At 46.0% G+C, this 10576-nt stretch overlaps 1 long non-coding RNA gene across 2 annotated transcripts in view; it reads left to right on the forward strand.

Annotated features, from left to right (window-relative positions):
- Nucleotides 1-10093, forward strand: part of LOC116285664 (uncharacterized) — a 70660-nt gene extending 60567 nt beyond the window's left edge. Inside the window, exons 3-5 of one of the 2 annotated variants that reach the window (XR_012064508.1) lie at nucleotides 1698-1755; nucleotides 2778-2861; nucleotides 9960-10093. This is a non-coding gene — a long non-coding RNA (uncharacterized lncRNA). The remainder of the gene's footprint in view (nucleotides 1-1697; nucleotides 1756-2777; nucleotides 2862-9959) is intronic. The other variant, XR_012064509.1, reaches the window with a different exon arrangement.
- The last annotated feature ends 483 nt before the right edge of the window (nucleotides 10094-10576 follow it).

Here is a 10576-nt window from a genome sequence, read left to right on the forward strand (position 1 = left end):
GATCAATTCATCGAATTGACCACATTTGCTGATATATCAAGTGTATCATTCATATTGAATAGGAATGATTTTAGTAGCAGAGTTTTCTAGAAAGATTCAGTTAACTGCTTTCAATTTTGTCTACCATATTGAAAGTAAGCTTAAATTTCTTGAAAACTAACAATGATAGGATAATATAGTCCTCTTATGAAAAAATACACTTAAGATACAGTAAAGCATATTTTATGACCAGGAACCCCAATTTCAGTGTTTCATATGGAAGTTTTTTGCTAGAATATCCATTTTTATTTGACTAACTTTGGTGGGGGGTGATAATTTTAAGATTCTTTTCCCAATTTCTGAAGTACTCTATCAAACTTCAGTGATTATATCTAGCCATTAATAGCCAAAGGTTACTATATTATATTGTTTTTCCTGTTCCTAGTTTATTTTTTATTCTATCCATGTTTATTTTACCATTTTACTTCTAATTCTTCATTCACATTTTTGTAATTATGGTAAAGATATATTAAATTTGAAGCACTAATTGTACATTTTTTTGTAGTAATACCTTAGGGCATCACCACTTTGAAAAATTTAACCTGTTCACATTAGTTCTTTCTGCAAACTACTACTAAATCTACATATGTCTATTTCTCTCTGTTAGAAACCAAAATGTTACCATTTTAAAAAATTTAAGCACTTATAAAAACACAATAAACATAGCAGCTTATAAAGTCAGCAGTAAATTGTGGTGCTTTTTCCAACAACTTTTGAGTCCATTTTTAGTTTTAGTTATAATTTAGTGATTTAGTTGTAATTTAGAAATAGTTGTTTCACACCAGCCACTTTGTTGCCTGCTCATTGAATGCCAGTTTCTTGTGTGTTTCGTATTTTAGATTCTGGGAGTCCTTTTCTTTTGCATATGATATAAGCCAACTATCATTTGGTGAAATCTTTTAACAAATCCATGAATCAGAAGATATCAAAAGGCAATGAACTTAGTTGCAAATATGTCATTGGAAGAGAGAAATCCAACTTGTCATTTATACAATCCTGGACCCTTGAGAAAGTCAACATATTGAAATATAAAAAGAATTCTCATTCCCTAGAGCATTATCCTAAATCCAGAAAACCCTGGAATAGACTGAACTTTGAGTGTGTCATGGCTTGGGAAAAACTAAAACTAAACTAGAAACCAAAACTGAGTTCAGATTTGGGGGGAGTTTTTTGAAGGCCATGGAATCCTCTCATGTAAAGCTAGTGATGAAAGCTGAGAGAGAATGCTGTTCATTTCCCCGCCTCCTTTCCACTTAGTTGTGGCCATTGGCTGGGTTCTGGCCGTAAAACTTCCTCTGCTCCCTTCCATGCCCCTTTTGGACAGGCTTGGAGATAAGCCCCAAGGCGATCTTGGAGCAGGTGTAGAACCACAGGATAGAAGGAAGCTTGGTCCCTGCAGGGGATCTCTCAGCGGAGGGCTGCCTGCCAATCAGGGACGTACGCTTTAGGTTTGACCTGAGAAGAACTAAGCTTCTATTGTGTTAAATCAGTGAAACTTGGGGAGCACTCATTATTGCTGTTAATCTATTCTGACCCTAACAAAAGACCCTAACTACCAATTTTAAAAATTGGTCATTCAATGAATGACCTCTAATGTTACTCCTTTGCTCATCTTTGATAATAAAATAACGCCACCCTTTATCGAATGTTTGTTCCAGGAGCTGTTGGAGCATTGACACATGCTAACTCATCTAATGTTCACCACAGTCCTTTGTGGTAAGTACCACTTTTTATCCTCTTTTCACAAATGTGGGAACTGAGGTAGAGATGTTTAACCAACTTGCCGTGGTCACGTAGCTGGTAAACATTAGAGCAGGAATTCAAACCCAGGCAGTCTGGCTCTGTGATCTCCTCTATGAGTAGGAGTGTCACATTCATAAGTGGCTGTAAGAATTTCACGTGAGACTCCTGCAGGTCTGCGTGGGACAGGAAGAACCCTCCAGTGCTTCAGAAACCAAGTCTCGGGCTACTGAGTTAAGAGGTTTAACTTCCGCAGTTCAACACCCTAGTTCTGAAGGGGGCACCTGGTTCTGGAGCGGGAGGCCTGGGGTGGTGGGGCCCTGATTCCTGCGTAGGCTGTAGGGCTGCATGATTCGTCCACCCTGAAGGAGAAGCAGGACGGAGGCCGAAGTGCAGTGTCCTGAGAGCCACCGCTGAGACATCCCACCCTCCATCGTGTTTCACCCTGGCCGTGGGATTACTTGTAGAGAGTCAGTGGGACTTTGCAGACTTCGTTTCAAACCAATTTCTGTAGCACTGTTGACCTGCCCGGCCCTTGCACCATGCAGCTGGTGCCTCAGCTCCCGTGCTTGCTGAGCGGATCGCAGAGGGTCACCTTACATGCCATGCCGTCCCCTCCAGCACCGGCTTCCAGAACGCACCAGAACACAGAGTGGCACGCAGCCAGGGTATCGGAGAGCTGGGTTTTTGCTCAATCATCCTAATTAAAGTTTGCCCAATATCCTATCTTCTACAAACAAAATAGCAGCTAAACCAGAGACATTCTCTTCATCTGCCTTGGCCCATAAGAAATTCATTCTGACTTGAGATGTGTTTTGACGGTTTCAGGCGAAATAGCTTCCCTGGGCTCAGACTCAGTGGTGAAGCGTTGCTGTGAAAATATGAGCACAGGTTATGGAGGAATCATAACGATGTCAAAAAGCATTCCAGAACACATGGGAGAAAATGCACCCTGGCAATGTCGAAATGTTTAATGAGTGCGTGTGTCCTGTTCCCAGGCAGCTCGAACTGGTTTGACTTGAATTTTACTCAAAGACTAAGCTGTGATGCTGCCAAGGAAAACCATTATTGAAGCCACACAGGTAAGGCATGGTGTCACAGATCAGTCACTGCCTCCTTCTTGGAACAGGGACACCGTGATTACTCTGTGGGAAGCACAGGTGTTATCTCTAAACAGGGAAGCCTAGCCCCTTCCATGGGAAGCTGTGTCAGAGGGCAATGCTCGGAGGAAACCTCTGGGTGGCTGCTGGCAGTGTGAGGTGACTGAGCTGTCACACCACCAGTGCACTGTGGCCTGCGCTGACCTCATCTGGGTGGCGCCACCTTCTCGGAGTCAACTGGATGTATTGCTTTTCTATTGCGGCTGTAATGAATCACCTCGGACTTTGTGGCTCCAAACAATACAGAATTCTTCTCTCATTGTTCTGGAGATCAGAAGTCTGAAATCAGTTTCACTGGGCTGATGGCCAAGGTCTGGTTCCTTCTGAAGGCTCCAGGGGAGAAGTTGTTCCCTTGCCCTTTTCAGTTTCTAGTGGCCACTTGTAATCTTTGACTTGGGCCTCTCCTCTGTCTTCATCACTATCCCAGTGCTTCTCTTCAGTGGTCAGATCTCCCTCTGCCTTCCTCATATAAGGACACTTGTGAGTCCATGTAGGGCCCACCTGGATAATCCAGGAGAATCTCCCATCCAGAATCCTTAATTTAATCACATCTGCAAAGTCCCTTGCACCATACGAAGTGACATTCACAGATTCGGGGAATTACGACATGGATATCTTTGGGGGCCATTCCTCAGCCTCTTGCGTGGGGTCAGGGCGTGCTGCCCACCATGGATGTGGACTTGGTTTATTATGAACTATTCCCAGAAAAGTGTGAGGACTGGGGAGGGCTGGGGAGAGACACTCCTTTACCTGGAGTTTTCAGGGACTAGTCAACCACTTTGGGTGAGAATACATCTTTCTTTCAATGCTGTTGCTATGACTCCTACAATACATATGCGTACCCACAACCACACCCACACCCACACCCACACACACACTCACATGCCCAAGTCATTCGTTGTCTCTAGAAAGTCTATCTCAAAGGTTATAAATGGTTACAGGTTATAGGTTATAGCTCTCAATAGAGCTGGTCTGATGCAAGGTCTCCATTAACCTCAAAGCCATGTGGAGAGAGCAATGAATAAAACACACCAGGATGCTAGATTCTAGCCCTGGTTCTGCCACTAACTAGTCTGATCTTGATTAAGCCATCTTAACTGTCCAGGCTCAGCTTTTTAGCTTTAATACAAAGAAGTTTGTTTATAGCTGAGTTTCCCCCCAAAATGTGATCTATGCAACACTGGTTGTAAGAACTGCTACGTGGGGGGGAAAAGGGTTACAAGTAAATTAGGAAAATGTATTAGGGTGTGTACCCATCCATTCTTCTTGGAGAGCCACAATGCACTTAAGCATAATAAAGGCTCTGAAAAGTCCTGCATAAATGCAGTTGGATGACTCTTAAACCCAGTGTTTTGTTAACTATTTTTAGATCACAGAGCACACCTGCTTTTTTTTTATTTGTTTGTTTTTGTTTTTTAAATACTGAAGAGCAAACTTTGGGAAATACCATGATGGGTTCTAAGGAGATCATGATTCCTGCCCCTTTAGGGCAGTTTTGAAACTGATACATTTTGCTAACAAATCTGCTCCTGTAAAGAACAGAAAAGGCACCCTGTTACCTAACCTGGCCCCCTAAAGGCTTTGTCCATCTTCATGGTCAATTTTGTTAGGGGTGTCAGGCCCAAGGGCTAGAACATGTGAGCCCAGACAGTGAGATGGCCCCACAAGGCAGAGGGCTTTCTCCCTGCCCCCTGCCCACTGCCCACTGCCCCTTTAACAGTCACTTTTACTCTCTAAGTATTTCTTCACGGTCTGCTAGGAGTTTCTCTCTGGAGATGAAGGCCGCAGAGGAGACCTCAAGAACCGTAATGTTTCTGTAGAGCAAATGACCTTTCTCCTTGAAGCCCGTGAAACGGAAAGAAGCAACCAGGCATTGAGCTCAAGCTGCAGGGGATTAACCACCTCTTGGTTAATCCTTAGGAACAGGCTTTAAGGCAAATATTGTTACTCTCCCAAGGGATGAGAGGCCCACGGCAGAAAGAAGTTAAGTGACTTGCCAAAGCCACGTGTCCAGTGGCAGAATCGGAATTGAGCACTGCTTAGGTGAACTGTGAGGAGGTGTGGTTCGCGGTGCAGAAGGGAGGGGTCCCCCAGAGAGACAGGGGGCTGCGGAAGGGGCCCTGGCAAGGGGTCAGAGTAGGATCCGCGGTCAAGTCCAGTCTCTGTGACTTTGGACAATTCATTTAACCTTGCTGGTTTCCTCAAATGAGGAGGAGAAGGCTGGAGAGCATCTCGCTCAGCTGTGAAGATGATCCGCTTCCAGTCGGGGGTGGGGACTTGAGCGGGTCCAGGAAGACATTACCGTGTGAAGTCCTGGGCGAGTGGGGACAAGAGCGGGAAATGAGGAGAAGCTCGCATGCACTGGAAAATATTTATTAAGCACTTCCTAGGTGCCAGACACTGTTGTGGGCCCAGGAAAGTCAGAGAACTAAAAAGACCAGAGCCTTGCCCTCCTGCAGCTTCCACTCTGGAAGGGAGCCAGATGCACAGTGTAGTGTGTTGGACAGTGAGGCTGAGGAAGAACAGAGCTGAATGAAGAGGACCAGGAGTGGGACTGTCACCTAAATGACAGGGTGTCAGGGACGGCCTCCTGCAAAGACAACATTTGAGGGAAGACTCGAAGGAGAGGTTGTAAGTCAGATAGATTCAGGGAGATGATCATTCCAGGCCTAGCTCGTGCGTGGATTCTGAGGCAGGAGGGTGGCTGCCAGGTTCAGGGACCAGCAGTGTGGTCAGAGGAGGGCCAGGGAGGAGGAGAGCAAAAGGCTACGAGGCTGGTAAAGCTGACCTCTTTTCAATATGTGAAAACTGAGGGAGAAAATTCAGCGATAATTAATTCTTTGTGTTCAATAACAATATTACGGAAGTTTTAAATGGAATGCCCTGTTACTTGTCTCAAGACTCCAGAGGAGGGGCCTTTGTCCTTGATCAGATTCTGTATCCTATAAATAATCCTATAAATAGCCTCCTAAGAATTGTCTCTCCCCTTTCCTGGGGCCACCTCTTTCGTCTGCTCTCTCAAGACACCTGGGGACCTGCCTGTGACTAAGCGGGCACAGAGCAATGACTTTGAACATCTGTCACACTTTTATGCTGTACTGTATAGTTTTTGTGGACATTAATGTGACAACCAGGCTTTCTACCCTTGGATGTATGGGGTTATGAATACCACGAGTTTCTTGCTATTCAGAATAGCTTCTCCTCACAGTGGATAGTTCTGACCCTGCAACTAACTAGCTGTGTGATCTTGAGCCAATCACTTACGTCAATCTGAGTGAGGGTTTCTTGGTCTGGAAGTGGGTGGGTGTGGACTAGGTAACCTATAAATTCCCTTTCTATCTTTAAAAGCCTTCTCTTCGCAAACAGTATTCCTTTCCCCCAGCGATCTCCTCTCAGAGGTCAGACCAGCAATTGCCTCCACCCTCCCACCCCATTAGGCCCGTGTGTAAGATACGAATAATTCGTAAGTGGGCTGGTAAAATGGGAGTGGAGGACTCTTTGGCCCCTTCCCGTACGTCCTATATGACTAGTGCTGACGTACCAGAAATGTTACCAAGCACAGATTCTAGTTTTCTTCCACCTTCAGCCTTTAGCCCCCAAGAAGTCTAAATAAGAATCCATTGCATGATTGTATATCACATATTTAAGTACATTTAAAGCTGGAAGGAACCCTAAAGATCCTACAGTTCAACCTCTTGACAGCTGACGAAACTGAGGCTCAGAGAGGTCAGTGACTTGCCCTCGACGGGTACACTCACTGGGGCAGAGCAGGGACCAGAAGCCTGTCCCTGAACACTGGCCACGGCTCTTTCCCTCACCTCTTGTTGTCTCTGTTCTACCAGATGCTAACCCTGCCCCCAAATTATGAGATGCTTGAACGTACTTTGGGAGGTGATGACAAAAACTTTGAAAGTAAGAGTTTTGTTTTATTTTTAAATATGCACTCGTACACCCAATGCAGTGGAGAGGGCGACAATTTCCCTAGAAATGCCACATTTAAAAGAATGTGATGAGGCTCTGGTTTGTAGGCATTCCATCTCAAGTGATACAATTTACACTGAAAAAGAAAGAAAGAAAAATGAAAGACTCAAAAGAACATTCTTAACCTCCAAGGTTACAAAGTTTTAGTTATACAAGATGAGTAAGTCTTGAGATCTAATGTACAGCATGGGGCTATAGTTAACAATACTGTATACTTGAAATTTACTAAGAGAGTAGATCTTAAATTTTCTTACTGCACGCCCCCCTGTCCCCTCCAAAAAAAAACCAAAAGAAAATTGTAGCTATATGGAGACAATGGATATGATAATTAGCTTGATTTTGGTGATCATTTCATTATGTGTATGTGTCAAACATCAAGTTGAACACTTTAAATATATACAGTGTTTGTATGTCAATCATACCTCAATGTTAAAAAAAAATACTCGACCCCTCGTTGGCATTGTTGTAGTTCATGACTTTCATCACTAGGTGTCCCCCTGGCTAGCAAACTGTACCTAGAATGCTGCTTCCCTGCACATCCTTTTTGGAATAGAGGTCAATCTGATGCTTTCCTGCCTCATGAGGAGGAGTAGAAGGAAGGTGAAGGAGGGGCTTTCTGAGGTGGCCTTGTGCTCTGGCGGAACCGTCCGTTTAACACAGATGAAGAGTCATCATTGAGCTGGAGGGTCTGGCTGTATTTAGAATTAACAGATTGAACGTGAAAGGAACGCTGTCAAACCTCATTTCCATCACGGGAAGTGAATGTGGCCCAGAATAGATACGAAGCATGATTAACTGCAGGATGGGCCTCTGGAGAGGGGGTGAGTTGGCACATATCAGCTGGGAGCTGCCCCAGACCCACACCTGTGCCCATAGACAGAAGATCCTTTGCAGGTAGTGCAGAGAAACAGATGATACGTGTCTTTTCGGATGGATTCCTACCTAAACAAGCCTAAGTCATTTTTATTCCAGGGTCCCTTGGAAGCTGCAGTCCCCCTGCCAGGCTGCACTTAATCACAGGTCAGTTGGCTGTATCACCAGGGTCCTGGATGTCTCTGCTTTGTAGATGGGCTTTGAGGGCCCTTCTAATGCACTTGGTGATCAACAGATCAAGCCCAAGATGGAAAGAAACTTCATTCAGCCAATCAGAATGCCACTGCCAGTGGAAATGTCTCTTGGAGCCTTCCTACCTAGCCAGCATCCTTCTGCTTCCCATTGCCACCCCTCAGCTGTAGCAGGTTCCTCAAGGACATCTGGCCTGGGGCCGAGTGTGTGCCACCACCGTCAGACAGGAAAGGGCGCCTTGTGGAGCTGTTGTCTCACCAGTGCAGTAGCTGAGAGTCCATGCCTTCGGAACAAGGCTTAGTCTCTCTGAGCCTCCTCTGCTGTAGAATCTGGTTTCCTGTAAAATGTGGCACTGCCCGATCGTCATGGCGTGGTACTGAGGCTTCACTGAGATAATGTGGGAAGTATCTCGCGCAGAATCTGACCCCTAGTATAAATGCTTAATAAGTGGTGTCTAGTACTGAGGGGCTCTTTGGAAAAGGAAAAGGATCACTACCCTTGCCCCTCTTCAGTGGTTATAAAGAGTCATTTTTCGCGATCTTTGCCTTAGCCATGATGGAACTGCTCAAATCTGCATGGATGAGAACTGCTTTCATCAAGACAGGCCAGATGTGTGACTTCCACTCTGTGCTAGATGGCATGCCCTGGACATGAGTTCCCTGCCCCGCCAGGAGCTCAGACATTCACACACACTCACATGCACACTTACACACACACTCACATGCACACTCACATGCACACACACGTGCACGCTCATGAAAACAAAAATTATATAAGGGCTCTAAGCGGTGTGGCTGCTGGGGAGTTGGGAAAGTTCCATACGAGGGTCTCCAAGGATGAGTGAGTTCATGAAATGGACAAGCGGTCTGTGCGAGGCAGAGGGAAGCTGAGGTGCACCATGTGCACCAGGTCAGGGCCTGAAGCACAGCTCAGAGTGGGAGCTGGGGACTGGGGGAGAAGGGGCTGTTAGCCTGCAGGACAGACAGGGAAAGGCTTTTTTCACCTCTCGGGAGAGTTTGAATTTGATCTTTTGAAAGCTTGTAAGCAGATTGATCTCAAGAAGAATGACTCTTGGGCAGAGTGGAGGGTGGAAGGGGTGGAGCCTGGAGGCCGGGGTCCCATTGATGAATTGTTGCAGTGAGCAGGGGAGGGCGAGTGGGGAGGAACCTGGAATAGATTTCAGGTAGCAGCTGAGTGGGATTTCTGAGCAGCATCTATGGGCTTGGGGACTAGTTGGGGGATGATGGAGCGCAAGTTCCCAGCTTGGGGGATTGCACAGGTGCTTCTGAGGAAGAAAAGAGGCCTGTGTTGAGGCATGTGAGCTGGAGATGCACGTGGCCAACTCAGGTGGGGCATCCAGGGAACTGTGGAAGCGGTGAGGCGGAGCTTAGTCAGGCTCTACAAGAGATTTGAGGATTTGGGGATTTGGAGTGGCTGTGGAGTAATTGAAGCGCTTATGATGAGTTAAATCACTCAAGTCACTGAGACCTTTTACAAGCTGTGTGAGTTATTTCAAGTCTGAACTGCCTACCAGATCATCACACCTCTATGCAAGGTGTGATAAGTGCAAAGAATTGTAAAAAATTGCAATGAATGGTCACAAGTACATGTTAACCATCCCCTTCATAGGCCTGATGGGATGTCTTTTCACTAATCTCTAAAATTTCAACTAAAATTCAAACTTTTCTTTTTCCATAAGAACCAAATATTGTCATCAGTTGTGCCCCACCTCCGTAGGACAGGGGCAGATGTGCAGTTGCTAGGGTCAGTCGTTAGACTCAGCCTGGTCACCTGTGTCTTCTGCAGCCCTGGGCTGGTGTCCTCAGGGTGTGTCTCCAGCACGGCGAGGACCTCATACACCTCCTGAATCAACGGAGGAAGACCGACCAACATCTAGGAGCGTTCAGTGTCAACATAATTTTTTGCCCTCAGATGTGTGGAAGATCCATAACCTTCTTCTACGATCCCTTCCAGCCCTCAGTTCGCCGGATTACAGTCTGTGTCTGACGATATGATGGATCCTGTAACTGGAAGATGAACTCAGTCAGAGCCTCCCTTCTCCAGTCACCTTATACTGTATATGATGGAGCTGAATTGAAGATGCCACGTTGTACTGGTAAAATAAATACAGCCCGAATATCAAGCATCTTTAGATGGCAGTGGAAGTCAGGAGAGTGTGCATATAAAATGTCGCCTGTAGAGTGGATCACATTTCAGCTAATCGTTTTCCCTTCAAAGGTCTGACACTAAATGCTGAGTTGCTAAGGGACTAGGCTGTGGCAGATGACAGACTCACAAAATACTTTTGTGGCCACAATTTAGAAACCTCTTTGAAAAGAGCACGAGGTTTTCTAGCCTGTGGCCCCCTTTCCCTCCATTATTATTGATTCACTCTTCTCTGCGCAAAAGGCAGGCACAGGGGAGTCTCCTGGTGCTGGGGGCAGGGACAGCACACGGGTGGGTGGCGGGGAGTCCTGGCCCCTGTGTCAGTACAGATCTCAGGCTGCTTCCTCCAGCGTCTGTTCACGGTTTTGGTCGGGTCAGCGATGAAGTATGTCGTCTCTACGATTGTCCACAAGGTCTTGTCGGTT

Source organism: Vicugna pacos, chromosome 26 (genome assembly GCF_048564905.1).
Source record: "Vicugna pacos chromosome 26, VicPac4, whole genome shotgun sequence".
Classification (NCBI taxonomy): domain Eukaryota; kingdom Metazoa; phylum Chordata; class Mammalia; order Artiodactyla; family Camelidae; genus Vicugna; species Vicugna pacos.